Raw genomic sequence first — 19,570 nt, forward strand, 5'->3', positions numbered from 1 at the left:
ATATTATCTACTCTGCTAGAAGCTAATCTTTGTTACTGTTACACTGTTTAATCAGTAGATTTGTATGCGTAGTGACATAGTTAGGGTGTGATTAGTGTTTCAACATTTTGATTTGCTACTTGATATAGACAATGCTTTTTATTTGGTTTAGTTTGTTTGAACTTTGTCACGTTGTTTGTTACTCAATAAAACAAAAATATCTTGTACCAGCCTTTTATCGTAACCTGTGCACATGCAATGTGTTGGTTGCGTGTGGCAACAAGGGTGGCTTCAGACAGGTAAGCATGGGGTTTATTACAGCAAAGATTAGGTGCAGAACGTATGACAAAATATGTAACTCAGGACAAAATAAACAAAAAAATTTATGAAAAATTGTACTAAAAAATTTAGTAAGGCTTAAACTGCTAGTCACATCAACCAATCAGAATAAAGATTTAGCGATACAAACAGGTACTGTAACACATGAGCTGCATACAGTAACGATGCAGCAGGTGGTTACTACTCATAGAGACAGCCTTTATTCATGATACATAGATAAAGGGTAACAAAAAGATTAAAGACAATTGTTTAAATAGAACTTCACTCTGTCCAGCTAAAAACTTTCAAGATCATAACATGGTAGGACAACTCTTGACTTATAATCTTATCCAAAACATGGAAGGACAACTCGTATGTTCAAAATATGAGTAAACCCTTAGTATAACGAGTGCACTTCTGCTAGAATATCGGCTGTGCTCACACTTGCAAAATAAGATATCATACTGGAATGATTAGAAAATCTCAACAATAAAATTTACAATGTTTAGATCCAATGTTTAAAGGTTGACTTGAAGGTTAAAGGTTGACTTGAAGGTTAAAGGTTGACTTGCAACAAAATTCACATTACAGTTATTTGGTATCAAAAGATTCACCATGTCTAAAGGTACGACCACACATAACGAATTATTTGTTAATCTGACCGAATTCACGAAATTCACAGATTTATTCTGCCGAATATCACAGAATTATCTGAGCTGTGCATGCACACCGAATTCGTCGACGAGAGCTTTTCATTGGCTAAACAATTTTTTATTTTAGCGAGCGCGATTCTAGCAGGTTTTGCAATTGGTATAGTCCAAGACCCGTACCAAGACACACAATAAAAGTATCAGCGCAATTCAACATAACACATACGATGCAGCTGCCTTAATTGCGCTATTGTTGGTTCTTTATTGTTTGGACAGCATGGTGACAAATCATTTCTTTTTTAATAATAATTTCTTTCTAGCAACCAAAGTCCTGTAGTAGAAAGAGTTGCCATCTTTGGTGCAATCAAGTTGAATGCATCGTATTTACTATGGCGAATTGTCGTAATGTTTTTTGCGTGTCGCGTTAATTGCCTCGGACTATACTAATTAGAAAAGCTGCAAGAATCGTGCTCGCTAAAAGATTGTTTAGCCAATTAAAAGCGTTTCATCGACGAATTCGGTGTGCATGCACAGCTCAGACAATTCTGTTCATTTCGTGATTTTGGTCAGATTGAACGAATAATTCGTTACGTGGGACCGTACCTTTACTCTGCTGTGTTGTAGGCGCCAAATATAAGGAAATGTGATTACAAGCTCTTAAAAGCTCAAAGACGAACAGTTAATCGCCACTATCACGAAACCGCCGAAGATTGGAATTAGTTTATTTCTCTGACGTAGTCAATCCATTTGGTTATTGTCTAGACACGTGATGCTCTCACATGAACTAAAAGGCCAACAAAAGGCTCAATGTAAAACTTCTCGTAGCACTAATTTATGACAAAACACTTCGGGTTTTACCAAAAACCTCGTATAAAATATAGATGCTCGCTACTTTACAGTTTTGTTTCGGCTTGGTATAATCGTCCATTCGTAATCTGATCATGTGACCCATACTTCCTGTCAAACAGCGCGGATAATTTCTGCATCATTTTTCGACTATCACAGGTGACCAACAGGCTCGTCATGCTTATCAGAAAATGATATGTACTCCTTCGAGCTAAGGTTAAAAAAATAAACAAATTTTCACGGTAGGTTTTAAGATATCCGTGCTCAAAGTGACAGTGTTACAATGATAAGTATACGCATAAGGTCAATAGACATAGTTTTACTAAATGCGTGAAGTATATTTGTGAAAATATTTTGAAGAATGAGGTTGCATGAAAGTGTAAACAGAAGCCATATTGTTCAATTACATCCCATTTGAGACGTTTTGGAAAGAGATTTTAATCTACAGCAGTTTCGTGATGGCGGCGATTAACTGTTCGTTTTTGAGCTTTTAAGAGTTTGTAATCACAATTCCACATATTTGGCACCTACAACACAGCAGAGTAAGAGATGGTGAGGCTTGTGATACCAAATAACTGTAATGTGAATTTTGTTGCAAGTCAACCTCTATGTAATAATACTGGGTGCAATAAATGATTCTATAAAATAGAGTCGATGCTCATTGATGAGAGCCAGAGATGCTCATTGATGAGAGCCAGAGATGCTCATTGATGAGAGCCAGAGATGCTCATTGATGAGAGCCAGAGATGAACAGAAAATCAAGCAAGAAAAGTACACCTTCGAAATCATTTAGCAAAGAATGCTTCGGGTGACATAAGTATGCACAAACACAAATAATCACTTGCTATATCAGCAGTGTTGTGCCTGAATACAGATAAAAAATATCTCTGTTAATCCAATCACATTGGATCCAATACACATTGACCTTTTCTGAAGTAGATATTTTTTGCTGTTCATAGTTCATGTAGACTACAAGAAAAACTTTTACAGCTATAACTGCACTCTTTGATTTCAAAAATCCTCAGATATTCCTTTGGGGATCTCTGTGTGAGCATTGATAAACTTGTAACATTTGACCAGCCTAAAACAACCAAGATACAAGGACATGTAATCTCGTACTGAGGAGTGTTCGCCTAGTTTTAATGAAAATAACAAATATTGTCATGTTAAACTATTATCGATTTGTGTAATACAAAAAACAAATATGGTTATCAACATTAATGTGCTTTTACAACAGTTGTTTTAACTTAATATATAATATTTTATTCACCTGATTATCTACATGTATATATATATGAAACTGAGTGTTTGTTTTTTGTTGGTCTTTATATCCGTAATCCGTGTGTCCAATTTAAAATCTAGTATGAAAACTCCGCTTCGCAGAAGATTACATCTTGGTACATCCAGGTCCGAAAACCAGCAATCTAAACCCCTACATTACAATCGTTTAACTGACTGTAGAGATGAATGATCGTGATTACATTAATAACATTGGTTAAAATACTCACACTTAGAGTACTTGGAGTTATTAACCAGCGCAGTTGTTCTTTACGCATAACATAATGATTATTAAGCTGGCTTCAAACACTGCTATTGTTTTAGTAAAGATTGATTGCTACTTGCTTATGAGGTAAGTTACTCAAATTCATTGGGTAATTATTTCATTATCCGTGCAATGCTGGGCGTTCAGCTAGTTGTAATATATGTCTTAAAAATTGCTTATTTTCCAGTGCCAAATAAAAGTGAACTGCCTAGCATAAGGGTTGATAGGACACACTCAGAACAAGATCTGCTATTCCCATGACTAATAGGTTGTTTTTCTTTTACTCTATGGCAAGTTTTTTGATCTCCTTCTCTTGATTCGTATAAATGAATTATATAATTATGGTATAGGAATTTCCAAACATTAAAAATAAATGACACCGCTCTATTTCATGAGAAGCAATGAACAATACTATACAGGAAAAGGCACGAAACAACATGTGAGCATCAACGCCACTCCTGCTAAACTAAATCATTATGTGGCATAGCGGCAGCGGCATAGCGGCAGCACAACAAAACAAAGATTTTGGCACTCTAGAGATAGGCGCTCAAGTTAACACACTTGCTCGAGCAAGCCTCAAGGCTCATTTCACAAATGAATTGAAAGGAATCGATTCTCTGGTATCTTTTACTTACTGTAGAATTGTATTGACTCAATGCACTATATCAGTAAGATTTGAACTAAATTGAGTCAATACTGTCACCATAAAAAAATTGACTCGATTTTCTATTTTAAATAAGCAAATAAACTCGAGTCCAAATGCACCAATCCTTCCCTTTATAATTACTGCATTGACAGAAAACCTATCACGGACACGATGTCCTAAGTAACACAATCTGTTACTTGATATGCGCCAAAGCGAAGATGTCAGTGCAGTCTCGTGTTGCCATCCGCACATGTTTTTAAAAGACTTCAATATCACTGCGTATATTTTATTAGTCAATAATATGTACAGCGCACTAGATTTATGGTTTGCCTGCGCACTGACAATAAGCGTATTTATAAACTTTGTAGCTGCTTGCGAATATCGTTCGTTCTACCGAAAAGCCTTTATAACGAGTCGCCTTTGTACCTATAAAAAAACAATGACCACGGATCGCAGTGTTATCAGATCCACTCAAATCTTTTTCACGATAAACTTAGGTTATCATTGTGCTGCAAACGAACCAATAGCATAGCTTTTCCTTTACTAATGAAACAGCATAAAATCATGGTTTCCATTTTCAAGAAATATTGAAAACAGTGACTTGAACGCATTTCTGCTAGTGAAATCCATCAACACTGGACCAATGATATTTTTGGCTACTGCACTTTTGTTTTAGATAATGTGTGTCTGAGTTCTGGTCAAACTGCAAAAGTGATACTGTTTTTTGCAGTCGGTTTTACTAAACTACAAAAATATTAAATATTTCTTTTGCTTTTCAAATGCATTGTTTCTTGTGCAGAATTTTTTGATGACTATAAAAAAACTTTAAGTTGAAGGTATATGACAGAAACTCTGCTTTCACAGCAAAAATATCGATGGTATAATAACAAAAATGGTAAGCATGACTAAATTGCACATGAAAAAGCAATGAAATACGTATTAAAATAGTCGATATTTGCTATACAAACAGTCAATAGACTGGGCTAATGCGTGTAGCTAAATTAGAAATTATGGATTATTGCTATTTTGATACATTGTCATAAATCAATTTTTATAAGAATTGAAAGGTAAGTGATTATGTTTATTTGGGAGAATTGAATTGAGTGATTGAAATTAAGATAGCTAAAGAATTGAGAATTGAATAGGTATATTTTTGCAATGAATTGTGAATTGAATTAATTCTTACATAGCATATGATGCAAAAGAATTGAAAATTGAGCAGTTAATTTTTTGATGAAAATTAAAATGTTATGAATCATTTGTCAAGGCCTTATAAACATATCTGAATTTTGAATAAAACAATGTCTAATTAACCGTTATTAAACAATGTCTAATTAACCATTATAAAACAATGTCTAATCAACCGTTATAAAACAATGTCTAATTAACCATTATAAAACAATGTCTAATTAACCGTTATAAAACAATGTCTAATTAACCGTTATAAAACAATGTCTAATCAACCGTTATAAAACAATATCTAATTAACCATTATAAAACAATGTCTAATTAACCGTTATAAAACAATGTCTAATTAGCCATTATAAAACAATGTCTAATTAACCATTATAAATTAATGTCTAATTAACCATTATAAAACAATGTCTAATTAACCATTATAAATTAATGTCTAATTAACCGTTATAAAACAATGTCTAATTAACCGTTATAAAACAATGTCTAATTAACTGTTATAAAACAATGTCTAATTAACCATTATAAAACAATGTCTAATTAACCATTATAAAACTACGCAGGAAATAACTTAAAATGGCATTTCCTAGATAGCAATTCAAATAGAAACTTCCCTGCCCAAACAGTTACAGTTGCCACCTCAATATTAATCCTCCTTTGGCGTTTAATAAATAAACTCATCAGTCATAACTTCAAAGGTCCTTCTATAACATTGTACTACACATGCAGTCAGTTATCTCCATCACACTTTCTAATTGCTGACAGAAGAGTGTTTACAGGTTTGTTACACACATCAAAACAAAACTTTTTGCAAAGAAACATTGATTTTTGCAGAATTATGAAAAAGGTGAAAACACAAAAAAAACAAGTTTTCACCCGAAAAAATTGTGCTTTAATCATGATTTAAATCATTTAATTGCCTTCGTGTCAACAATGTGTCTGTTTGAAGTGAGGAGGCAACTCCAAGGATCCATATGCCTCACTGACTCTTATATGTGAAGCTATTTTAACTACAGTCATACTTCAACTTACGAGCTTAATGCGTTCCGAGACTGAGCTCGTATGTCAATTTACTCGCATGTTGGTGCAATTTATTTATATATAGAACAATTAAATATATATTGATTGGTTTCCGTACTCTAAAAAAGCAAATAAAACACTCAAAACAAGATATTGTAACAGAAAGAACATGTTGGTTATTGTCCTTACGTACTACATGCTTTCAAAAAGCAACAAATAAAAAATAATGCAAGGAAATGTGATTAATTAAAATGTAAAATTAAATACATACAATAGCAGTTAACACTCGCATTTGCCAGGGAGGGAGATATAAGTTATCCTTCGTTACAACATTTGACTTTGATAAATTTGGATTTTATCAAAGTGTTAAAAGACAAACTTAGAAGCAAACCTAAAAGCAAACTTTCATTTTCAACTAAACGTAATTTAAATTTCTTCAGCGTTCATAGTTTGAAGTTTCTCGCTGGTTAGCGAGAAATTTTTCCTTTTTATTCTTTCACAACTAGCCGGCCGTTTTAAGATAAACCTATCTAAGGACGTTTGCCTTTGTCGCCCTTGCAACATGTTGCGATTAGGACGATCACAGTTGTCATCACAAATGGTTAATGCACGACCACTAGCCAGCTTGTCCGAATGTCTATTAAACAGTTTGGATAGATAGCGCCGGATTTTTCACATAGCATCGTTTCAGTTACGCTGTCACCAGCCAATTGTTTGTCCAATGCCATCAGCGGTCGTGAAGATCGCTGCACTGTTTGAAAACTATGGTTAGTCCTTTTGCGAACTAAATGCCCTGAATATAATCCTTCTGTTTGATAATTATGAATGTATATCTGTCATATTGCCGAGCTAGCTCAATCACGCATACACATTTCGCATATTTTTCAATATTTTTTCCGTTTAATATCAATTGTTATCATTTGCTTTTTCTTTGTATTATCTTTCATTTTACTGGCAAACTTTCGGTCTACGCACAGTACGTTTAATTCACATAATTCTGAGCAGAAAATCGTGCACAAAAAACACGGTACAACAGTATAACCTGAGCAGTTGAAAAATACAGAGTGATGCTGTTCTCATAAAACACCTCCGGCATACTTGGCAACTGGCTCAAGTGCTCGTATCTCAAACATGGCTCGTATGTTAGTGCTAAAACTTGCTTGAAAGCTGGCTCGTATCTCAAACTTCTCGTAATTTGGAGCACTCGTAAGTTGAAGTATTACTGTATATGAACTTCAACCCATTAATTTGCTATGAACAAGCAAGCGAGCTGGCAGCTAAACTGAAACCATAAAAACGGCCATTATGTGAGGGCTACTAATAATACAGCAGGTACAACTCACCTCTTCCTTTCTATGCAAACCCTTTTTCTTCCTCCTTTCTTTTTTAGTAAGTTATCATCTACTTCATAACTTTTTCCCTTCAGATCCCTTTCTTACCTAAACCAATAACCGATCAGAAAAAATGGTAACTTACAGCTAACCTTAAAACTTCCTATTGTATTCGCCTGCTCAAGTTAGAAAAGCTAATACTCTAAGCAATAACTAAATATTAGACAAATAGCAGTATGAACGAAATAATGGTACTAACAGTCATTGGTACTAAGGTGGGGAGGGGGAGACAGTTCGACGAATTGAAGGAGCTTGTGGACGGATTCTCAGACATAGCAGGAGAAGGAATCACCGAGTTTGGATGAACATCAATAGTGGAACACGTAGTAGAAACTCTACCGGGTACCATGCCAACACGGAGCAAGCCATATAACATACCAGTAGGAGTGAGAGCTGAAATCTAACAACAGGTTGATCAGATGTGAGAAAAAGATCTCATTTCTCCTAGCTCGGGAAAATGAACATCACCAGTTGTTTTGGTACGAAAGGAGGATGGCAACTGGAGATTCTGCGTAGACTACCGCAAACTCAACACTGCCACAGTGAAGCAGTCCATGGCCATATCATCGATTAACAGCGCAATAGAGATCATGCATGGTAAAAAATATTTGAGCTCGATTGACCTATGTTCAGGATTCTTTCAAGTCTCTCAACACAGAGATTCAAGAGAAAAATCTGGATTCATCACTCCATTCGGATTCTATGAGTTCAATACTATGCCACAAGGAATGCCAGGCAGCCCAACTACTTTTACAAGAATAGCACTAGCCATCATGGCGGACCTGATTAGTGAAGGCAGCAGCTGCGTCTACTTGGATGACTGGCCGATGACATCAAGAACTTTCAAGGAACACATCCATCTGCTGAGAACTGTCTTTACCCGCCTCCGCTTTGCTGGACGGAAGTACAGACCTTCCAAGAATCAACTCTACAAAAGAGAAATTCTATATCTAGGACACATTATATCAAAAGAAGGCATAGCAGTCACACTACACAACACAGAAAAGATAGAGAGATTCCTAGCCTGTCTTGACAACCTGTTGTTTTTGCGGAGTTGTTCCCCCGTCCGCGGGCGAGCAACACAACAGCTTGTCACAAGACGTACTGCACCTGATGCATCAGCTGCACTTATAGGGAGGTGTCCTCGTCCATCTATGCGGCTTAGTTGCAATGTTATGTCGGTTGCTCCATTGGTAATCATAACGAATTTCGCGCAAAAATTCATGTAGAAAAAATAAGATTATAACCAGCGACCAGTCTCTGCAGTAAACTTTAGTAGAACTTATGAACTTAGACAACAACAGCGACTAAACATGTCGTTATTTGTGCGCTCAGTCAGTTTTAATTCTATTTTTGTATCAGTCAGTTTTATTTGTTCTTATAGATTTTATTTTCAATTTATTTTATTCTTAAATTCTACTAACGTTTCCAACGGAGACAGGTATTTGGTTAAACGTTGTCATCTTTCTTGTTTCTGCATAAACTTTTACGCGAAATCCGTTATGATTACCAATGGAGCGACCGACATAACATCGCAACCAAGCCGCATAGACAGAAGAGAACAACTCTATATAAATGCACCTGATGCATCAGGTCCAGTACGTCTTGTGACAAGCTGTTGTAATGCTCGCCCGCGGACGGGGAACAACTCCGCAAAAACAACAGTTTGTCAAGACAGGCTAAGAGATTCCCCACTACTAAGAATAAGACAGAAGCTAAAAGGCTGCTGGGACTATTTGGCTACTACAGGATGCTTATAGAAGGATTTTCAAAAATTGCTTCACCCATCACACAACTGACAAGTAAAGATCGAGAGTTTGATTGGAGCCCGGAATGCGAATAAACAATGCGCATACTAAAGTCACGCATCACCACCGCCCCTATACTCAGCTTCCCAAACTTCGAAGAACCATTCATTCTAACTACAGACGCGTCATCTACCAATATTGGAGTCGTGCTATCTCAAAAACAAGTCGATGGAAAAGAGGACCCAATATCTTTCTACTCCAGAACAATGTGCAAAGCCGAGAAGAAATGGATTTCGTGAGAACAAGAACTATTTGCCATAGTGACTGCAGAGAAACACTACAGAGCTTACCTGATGAATGTACCTTTTAAGATCTTCACAGAAAATGCAGCATGCACCTACATCCTGAAGAAGCCGAAGTTGGCCCCTCGACTTGTAAGATGGGCTATCCAACTCTCAAACTATACTTTTGAAGTAGAACATAAGACAGGAAGTCCGAACAAGGTAGCAGATGCTCTATGAAGAGCAGTCTCAGCTATCAACACAGATGAACCGCCATTAACGGTAGACATTGACATGAGAGAAGATCAGAAAAGGGATTTTTTTCTAGGACCTATTTGGAGATATCTCACAGAATCGAAATTTCCACAAGACGCAGGAAAGGCAAGAAGGAGAGAGATTATAACAGACAGCAAAAACTTCGTTCTAAGAAGAGAAGTTTTCTATCGGAAACAGGATAAAAAATTACTGCTTGCTATGCCTGCAGTACAGAGACCACTTCTACTCTACACCATCCATGACAGGTTGACAGCGATGCACCCAGGAGTGACGAAAACTTTGCTGAAATTCAAGGGGAAGTATTGGTTTCCAGACATGTCACGTGAAGTGGAAGATTATATCCGACATTGCATCTCGTGTCAACAAAGGAAAAGCCCGCATACACCTGCACGAGTACCATTCGGCACCCCGATGGCTAAAGCACCATTTGAAGTTCTATCTGTCGACTTTCAGGGACCTCTAACAGAAAGTACATGCGGAATGAAACATATACTCATGTTTACAGACCACTTCACAAAATGGACGGAGATAGTACCAACTAAAGATCAGCTAGCTACAACAGTTGCTAAAGTATATGTAGAACAAATATTCTGCAGATATGGAGTTTCAAAAATTCTACTGAGTGACCGCGCTAAGAATTTTATGAGCGAAGTTATTGCAGAAATTAACAAGCTTTTGGGAGTAAAACACAGATTTACCAGCCCATACAGACCACAGACGAATGGACAAGTTGAGATCTACAACAAATCGATAGCGAACATGCTCTCACACTTCGTAAACCCAAACAATCACAAAGAATGGCCTCGATACATATCCTTCTGCCAACTCGCACATAATTCATCCAAGCACACTATTCTACAAGCCTCACCAAGCTCACTACTCATGTGCAGAGAAATGAGGTTGCCATGCGACCTGAAAAAATCATCACCTGAACCGATTGAAGCAGACGATGGCACATACAAGTCAAAGCTGCACGAGAGAATGACAGCGGGTTGGGAAAAGGCTAGAGAACAGAGAAAAGGAAAGCTAGACAAAAGAGCTACAATTACCAAAAAGCCTCATCCAGTTCCCTAAAAGTGGGAGACTACATTCTCTACTATGACAAAAGAGAACAATGTTACAGGAACAAGACATCAAAACTGATCAAGAGATGGAAGGATGTCTACGTGATTAAGAGCAGGACAGACAATAATGCAACTATTTGACCATTCGATCGCCCAGACCAACCAGCCATTACTGACACCTCAACATGCTTAAGCCACATTTTGGACCACTGATTAGAGAAGAACACACAGACATCACTATAGAATTAGACTCGCCAGAAGGAACAGACAGCAAACACGACGAAACTGGTCAAGACAGAATAGAGACACAGGATGAGACCACACGCTATGAGGATCCCGAAGAATTCGGTTCAGACTCACTTGAGGATATGACGGAAGACGTGGAATTGCCAGTGAGTAAGAAAGTACGTTTCCAGCTTCCGAAAGAAATAATTAATCCTGATGGAGAAGATCAGTACGATGACCTACCTGAAACAGGAAACCACACATTAATGACAAAACTAGATCGGGATTCAGATAAATGTGAACCTCATCTGCAATGCATGAAAGCACCAACAGAACACAACCAGACCCCATCACCTAGCTATAGTCAAGGATAGAAAGAAGACAGGACTCACGGACTCCGAAGAAGCCCTAAGCCAAAACAGATAGAAGACTTTGAATATTACGAATGATTACAGTTCTTACCTACACAACTGGAACAAGACTTTGGACTATAACGGATTCTTCTTCAAGAATTAACGCCCCCAGGACTAAGATTAACCGAACAAAACTAGAAAAAAAATTAACAAGATTTTATTTTCTTTTACAACAACAATAACAGATAGCAGTAACGACAACAACCACGGCCAAACCGCTGACACATAGAGCCACGACAAGCTTTGGATCTAAAACAAAACAACAATAGACAGCATACTCAAGGTAACTACTTAAAAATTGGAAAAACCTGATTGTACACGCAGCGAACATGGGATACGGATTACCTTCTTACCGATGATGACTGAAAAACCAGGAGTGACAACTCTCTTCCCTAATACCGGGGGTGTCGAAGGAGTCATCAACTTGGTTAGAATGTCAAGACCTATGACGAGACGATAATAAGGGAAGCTGACACTGCATACAGCACGATAGAAAAATGGACAATGCAATTAAGCAACCGTCTAATTACCTGCAGTGACCGGAACCCTGGCCTCGCGATCAGTGGTACACTGGGACAGGAAATGAAAACAGGTACATCGAGTGATGTCACACGGCTAAAAACATGAAAAGAAACTGTACACCAACGCTATAAACTATCAGATCATTTACGCACAAGTCAGATGGGAGGAGTAGAACTTACCGCGTTAGACATAGGCAAAGAGCTTCCGCCGATATGCAGAACCAAGACTATGAAGAGGAACGCATTTTGATACTCTGCTTACACCGAGAGAAATGAGTGCACACAACTAGAATCAGCAGAATAAGACCACACTCGAACACGTGACACAGAAACAAGGTATCTCAATGGCTACCAGTTTACCGCCAATGGCTGATGACTCCGCCTTTTTTTCAAGGCCACTAGTTGCGCAAGCCTCTGAATGACCTCCAGACTGGAATAGGCCAGGTGCACCCAATCACTCTGAAAGCAACCCTTAGCCAAGAGACATTGGATTGATTAGACTTGACAACAACATGAATGATTACAGGATATTTACACTTAGATCAAACGAACTGACACCTGGACTATCGCTATCCTGGGAATCAGCACCCTAGAACTGTTGACAACTCCCTTCTGCTCTACTATTCAAGACAAACAATCTTATGCCTGTACTTAAAAAACGCTGACGCTGATTAAATCGTACGCCTGATGCTTAAAAGACAGAGAATTACAGTGATTCTGAGCTTTATTTCAACTATACCCCATCGGCACACTCGCACCAAAGATCACGTGTTGTGAACTGGTTACAGTTCACACAAAATTGTGCACCGTGCGGACAGCGAAAATAACCCTGACGAATATAATTCAGGCATTCCATGCCACATTACCTCTCTTCTGAAGATTCCTCACCGGGTAGTAGAGTGGGCACGGACTGCCAAGACCGGACGCTCATCCTCTGAAGATTCCTCACCGGCTAGTAGAGTGGACACGGACTGCCAAGACCTATAAGATGAACATTACAAAGCTACCATCAAACCAACTGACACGAAGGAGAGGTCAAGGACACTCGCAGGCACATAACACAATTATCCATCTTGCTTACCTGGCTGGAGACGAGGCCACTCGTAGGGGCAGAGCGCCACGACCCCCCGACCCCCACGACGGTCGACATATATAGGTGATACTCTGGCTGCCCTTCTAGTTATGGAAGAAGGGTTAGCCCTTAGGCGCACTCCTGCTGTCCGAACGCCGCCCTCTGTCGAAGTAGGAGCTTCCCGCCTCTCAAACACCCCCTCCCGTTGAATTATCTCGTTGAGCCTACAAATACAGGAAAAAGAAGGTAAACACACAAATGGTAAGTACACACTCATGGTGACTAACCTTTCAATGCTTGGTGAGCACGAGCTTAATGGATGTAGTAACCCACCTCCTTACAAATATTAAAAGCTCTGCCACTACAGCATCAACAAGCGATTGTGTAGCCATTCTCCTAAAGAAAAGGTGTCCTTGAAATTCTGTTTAAAGATAATGACAAAGATAGGGAGAAGGCATTGTATTTATAAGCTACGGTCACCGCTGATTGTCTTACTTATTCATTTTGGTTGATAAAAGATATGCATTTTGCCACCCTCTAACAATTCCATTTCCTTGGCAGGTACAGAGTGCCGTAATGTTTTTTTTTTGACAACCCAAGCTAAGTGGCTAACTAGCTACAATGAGTCATGCCCTTGATAGCTTAATCTTGAGATGGGAATTGGTTGAAGCCACTGTAGGAAATGGTGGCGTGCCTCATTGCATGTAATTAAAATTGACTTTTGAATTTCTTAGGATAGACACTATTGTTAATAGACACGGCACATACCAGAAAACAAACTCACTTTAACTACTTTCACGACTTTCTTATTTTAGGATAGGACAGGTTAGTGATAAACACAAATGCTTGAACAATTTTCTTTCTTCTTGTAGGTAGCTCTGATAATGGAGAATGAAAATGCCTTATGCACAGCTCAGTCATGCATACTGTAACATATACTTTTGTGATTTTAGAATTCCAGAGGCACGCCAATTTTTACTATCATGTTATATGAAGTTTCTATTTCAAAATTTAGCTTCCTGCCTTGACCATTAGACTAACCACTACAGCCTGCCGACTACTACCCATACATACCAACATCCAGACATACATAAACGAGAGGACTCGTTTACTTTGCCAAGGGAGACGCGATGCAAACAACAGGACAGTAACACGCGATTCCGAAATGACAATTGACATTTGCCTACTACTACACGACAAAATAGTAACCATATCCTTCTGCTAGTTATTCTATATATGTTTATCGCTCTGGGAAAAATAAAAATAAATTTTCTTTTTTATTATTATGGTTCTGGATTTTAACTCATGGGTTCGGATTTTATTAATAGTGCTTAACTTTCATTAATACTGGTACATGGTTTTCAGACTACTACTACTCAACCACTATCTTTAATGTTTTTTTTTCTTCGCTATTATATATTCTCTTTTGCCCTTACGCCAGCACCAATTCGACCATAGAACGCCGACACCGATATGAGGACATATCGTTCTTCAACAATGGGAGAAATGTTATATTGACATTTCCCTAAAACTCGATACGGACACGGAATGGAACAGATTACTGGATTTACATGCATTATGCTGTTGCTTGGAAATACAAAGACACTGCCAAAGAATGGATTAAGCCCAGAAGTTGTACACACAATACACACAACGGGACGTACGGATAGCAAGCCACACCAGCAACACGACCTCTGAAGGCATCCAATGTCCAATAATTTAAATGCAGCAACAAGCTAATTAAAAACTCTAAACTTAGAAGAATCAACCACCAAGAGAAGCTGAAATCCAATCTTCTGCCAGCTGACACCGGACACTGACAAAATAACCAAATATATCATCACATTAATCTGGTGAATTTCCCTGACGTACACAACAGAAGCAACATTGTGCAACTACAACACTCGTCCCACCAGGACAACGCTCTTCCGTTGACGTACTTGAAGTCAGTGCTCCCTCAATGACCAACCACAGTAATATAGAGACACAATCCCTAACACTTATACGGCTACCCTCAGGCTAACCATATGCCTATAAAAGATAACATTTATAGTAGTTCATCCTCTTTTGACTGTGACCTCTTGTAGACGTACAAGACAGAGCTTAAGGGCAGATTCAACTAGTTGTTGGCGTAAGATATACTTTATTACTTAGCTTTTATTACTCATTGTTGCTTTGCTTTATTTTAGAATTTTGCTATTTGTGTATTAAGGTTTTGGTTTATGAGAATAAAGAGTACTTCTATTGCTACACTGACATCTGATAAATAGCATATTTAGACTTGCACTAAAGATTTGGGTCAATTCCTATAAATAGAACTCGCAACTCTTGACATCCATAATAAGGCGGCTTGCCTTCTGAGACATTAATCATAAACACATAGTCTAGATAAAGTGAGACAGGGTAATTACTAATCACTAATGTTAGTGTGGTGTTCAAGTGAGTAAATCCCTTAAATACCACACATAACAACACCACTCAAAGTTAACAACACACCGCTTAAAGTTAACAATACATCACGCTATGCCAACAATAAACGACTTTATGTTAACAATATGTAGTATAATCTCAAAGATACTTTAATTGAGTTTATATAATTAATCATTAGTTCGAGGTTATCTGGGGTTCGTTTCCGGTAGCCATTAAAACCAGTTATACAAAATGCATCTGCCTCATCTTAATCCTAATTCATCAGCCCAACGACACATGGTGGCAGCGAAATAGTAGTAAATATGGGTGATGAGGAGGCTGAAGCCGCTCCGAATGTTGTTATTCCAAGGTCTATGCCAAGGATTGACCCCCCAGCTGAATTAATATTAGACAGTAACAAAGAGGCCAATTTCAGGACTTTTAAAGCTAAGTGGCGCTCTTATTATGTCTTGTCCAGGTTGGGAGGGGAGGAACTGGAATACCAACGGGAGTTATTGTTATATACAGCTGGTACTGAAGCTAGCAAGATAATTGATAACTCAGCTAGGTATGCAGGTACAGGGGATGTGGATAAGACTTGTGACTTGGTTTTAGAGATATTGGAACAATATTGTATAGGTGAAAGGAATACAATCCATGAACGATATAAGTTTAACACACGTACACAACTCCCTGGAGAGTCCTTTGATGCTTTCTACACTGAGTTAAGAACGTTAGCAAGTAGTTGTCTACTTAACTATTGTGCTGCGGAGGGGGCACCAGCAGAAGCTGAAAGTCCTATAGATGAAATGTTACGTGATAGGATAGTGTTAGGCCTAAGAGAAGATGAACTGCTAAAAAGGTTGATTTCTCAGGGCAACAATCTTACACTGGCAACAGCTGTACGGTTATGCAGGTCACATGAGGTTACATCTACTACAATGCGGTCTATGAGTGGAGGGTCCAGTCAGCTGGCAGTCAATGCTGTCAGAGCTAGAAAGCGCTCTGAGCAGTCAAAACCGGCTACTAAAGGGAAATCGCACTCGAGAGCTAGCAGTGGAGAGCAGAATAAACCAAGTGATAAATTTCCAAACAGTCAAGCACAAAAATGTAGTTGGTGTGGGAAAACTTCAAATCACGCTAAAGATCAGTGTCCAGCTAAGGAAGCAGAGTGCAGAAACTGTGGAAAGAAAGGACATTACTCGAGAGTATGTCGTTCTAAACGCATCAATGAGGTCAAGGAAGAAAATGATGACAACTTCCTGTTTACAGGCGAACTAGTTGTTGGAGAAGTTGAGTGTTGGCAAGCTAAAGTAGATGTCAATGGATTTCAAACTATCTTCAAACTGGATACCGGAGCTGATGGAACGGTTGTCAGTCATGCAGAACCTTGGGTCAACCAGATGAAGTTATCTCCACCTGATACCATACTACATGGTCCTGGTGGAAAAGAGTTAGAGGTATTGGGAGTATTTGAGGCTAAAATGTCCTATAAAGGCCTAAAACATAGCGAGAAAGCTTATGTTATTAAAAACCAAAATACCTCGCTCTTGAGTAGAAATGCTTGTGTCGCATTAAATCTGGTAACTTGTCATGTAAATGAAACTCTGAAACTCAATGACATTTGTTCAGAATTTCCCAAGTTGTTTAAGGGGTTAGGATTGCTCAAGGGATATACCTATAAGATTTCCTTAAGAGACAATATAACACCCACATGTATATATACACCACGGAAAATACCTCACCCACTTAGAGAGAAGGCTAAGCTACAGTTACAGGAGATGGTCACCTCTGGGGTGATATCACCAGTGACTGAAGGGACTGACTGGTGCAGTGGACTAGTCACCCTCCCCAAAGCTTCCGGAGCCGTACGCTTGTGTGTGGACCTGACTGGCTTAAACGCTGAAGTAAAAAGGGAGATCCATCCTATGGCGACAGTGGAGGAGAGTTTGTCTAAATTGGGGAAGAGTTCTGTGTTCAGTAAACTCGATGCCAACAGCGGGTTTTGGCAGATCAATCTTGAAGAAGAATCTAGGAGACTAACTACGTTTCTATCACCATTTGGACGTTATTGTTTTAACAGACTTCCCTTTGGAGTGTTTAGTGCTCCAGAGATCTTCCAAAGAGCTATGTCAAGACTATTAGAAGGTGTACCAGGAGTTGTTTGCCACATGGACGATATTCTGGTCCATGGCAAAGATTTACAAACACATGATGGGAGACTCAGAGAGGTGCTTAGAATTTTCCAGGACTCTGGGCTTACGCTCAATGCTCAGAAGTGCGAGTTCAGGAGATCCTCTTTGACTTTTCTAGGTCATATTATTAGTCAGGAGGGAGTGAGACCTGATCCCACTAAGGTGGCAGCTATTCAGGATTTCCCCACTCCTACCAGTAAGACAGATCTGAGACGCATTAATGGTATGTTGAATCAGATGGCAAAGTTCATTCCAAATCTTGCTATTCTCAACGCTCCTATGAGAGAGCTGCTGAAAGAGAAGAGAGAGTGGATATGGGGACCAGCACAGGAGGATGCTTTTGCCAAAGTTGAGATACTCTGACATCTGCTGAGACTATGGCACATTATGACTCGAAGTTAGTTACTATTGTCAGCACAGATGCTAGCAATATTGGTTTGGGAGCCACTCTGATGCAAGTTCAGCCAGATGGAAACAGACGACCAGTGATGTATGCTTCACGATCTCTCACTGAGACGGAGAAGAACTATGCTGCTATTGAGAAAGAAGCTTTGGGGACCGTTTGGGCATGCGAGAGGTTCGATCAGTTTGTCCGAGGGATGGCTTTCACTATAGAGACAGACCACAAGCCTCTAGTGCCATTGATGATGTCTAAGGAGTTAGACCAGGTGCCATCAAGAATCTTACGGATGAGGCTAAGAATAATGAGGTATGCGCCTAGGTTTCAATATGTGCAAGGGAAACTTCATTTCTTGGCAGATGCCTTATCCAGAGCGCCAGTAGAATCTCCAAGCACAAAGGATCACATGTTGATCGAGGCAGTTGAAGAATATGCACAGAGTGTTATTCCTTCAAATGTAGCTGTTGACAGACTGAAAGAGGCTCAACACAAAGACGAATTATGTCTGGAAGTTATCCGATGTTGTCGAGAGAGGTGGCCAGTCTACAAGACAGATGCTTACTTAAGTGTTCAACCTTACTGGGAAGTGCAGCAGCATCTTACAGTTATTGATGATCTACTCCTCTATGATGATCGTATTGTGGTTCCCTCGAGTGAGAGGTTGAGAATGCTTGACATTATTCACCAAGCCCACCAAGGAATAGTTAAATGCAGATTGAGAGCAAGACAGTCTGTGTGGTGGCCCAGGATTTCAACAGAAATTCAGGAGATGGTACAGAACTGTAGAGTCTGTAAAGTCAATTCAAAACCTCCTACGGAACCTCTTCTTCCTTCATCACTCCCCGAGAGAGCTTGGCAACGTCTTGGGGCGGATTTGTTGGAGTTTCAAAAGTGTCACTATTTACTCTTAGTAGACTACTACAGCCGTTGGATTGAAGCCCGGAAACTTTGCTCATTACTTTCGAGAGACACCATTGAGGCAATGAAGTCTATCTTCTCAGTGCATGGAATTTGTGAGATGGTCATTTCAGATAATGGCCCTCAATTTGCCTCAGAGGAGTTCCTTAAATTTACAGAAGAATATGGATTTACTCACGTCACGAGTTCACCACGCTACCCAAAAGCTAATGGAAAGGCTGAACGAGCAGTTGGAACTGTGAAGGGACTTTGGAGATCAAACCCCAAAGACCCACATCTGAGCTTGCTTACTTATAGAGCCACACCTCTAGATAATGGCTATACCCCATCAGAGTTGCTGATGGGAAGGCAGATACAAAGAAACCTTCCTGTTCTCCAGGCTAACTTGATGCCTCACAAGACTGATAGAAGTCACATTGTGGAGAGCGAGGGGGCCAGGAGACAGGCTACAAAGCTGAATC

General features: G+C 39.1%; 1 long non-coding RNA gene across 1 annotated transcript; it reads right to left on the reverse strand.

The window, feature by feature from the left end:
* Nucleotides 1-287: 287 nt before the first annotated feature.
* Nucleotides 288-13,078, reverse strand: LOC137393467 (uncharacterized). The gene is made up of 5 exons (XR_010978295.1): nucleotides 12,982-13,078; nucleotides 8,370-8,515; nucleotides 7,787-7,980; nucleotides 7,540-7,635; nucleotides 288-2,874 (listed from the first exon to the last, which is right to left on the reverse strand). It is a non-coding gene; the product is annotated as an uncharacterized lncRNA (long non-coding RNA).
* Between the last annotated feature and the right edge of the window lie 6,492 nt (nucleotides 13,079-19,570).

Source organism: Watersipora subatra, chromosome 4 (assembly GCF_963576615.1).
Source record: "Watersipora subatra chromosome 4, tzWatSuba1.1, whole genome shotgun sequence".
In the NCBI taxonomy this organism is placed as follows: domain Eukaryota; kingdom Metazoa; phylum Bryozoa; class Gymnolaemata; order Cheilostomatida; family Watersiporidae; genus Watersipora; species Watersipora subatra.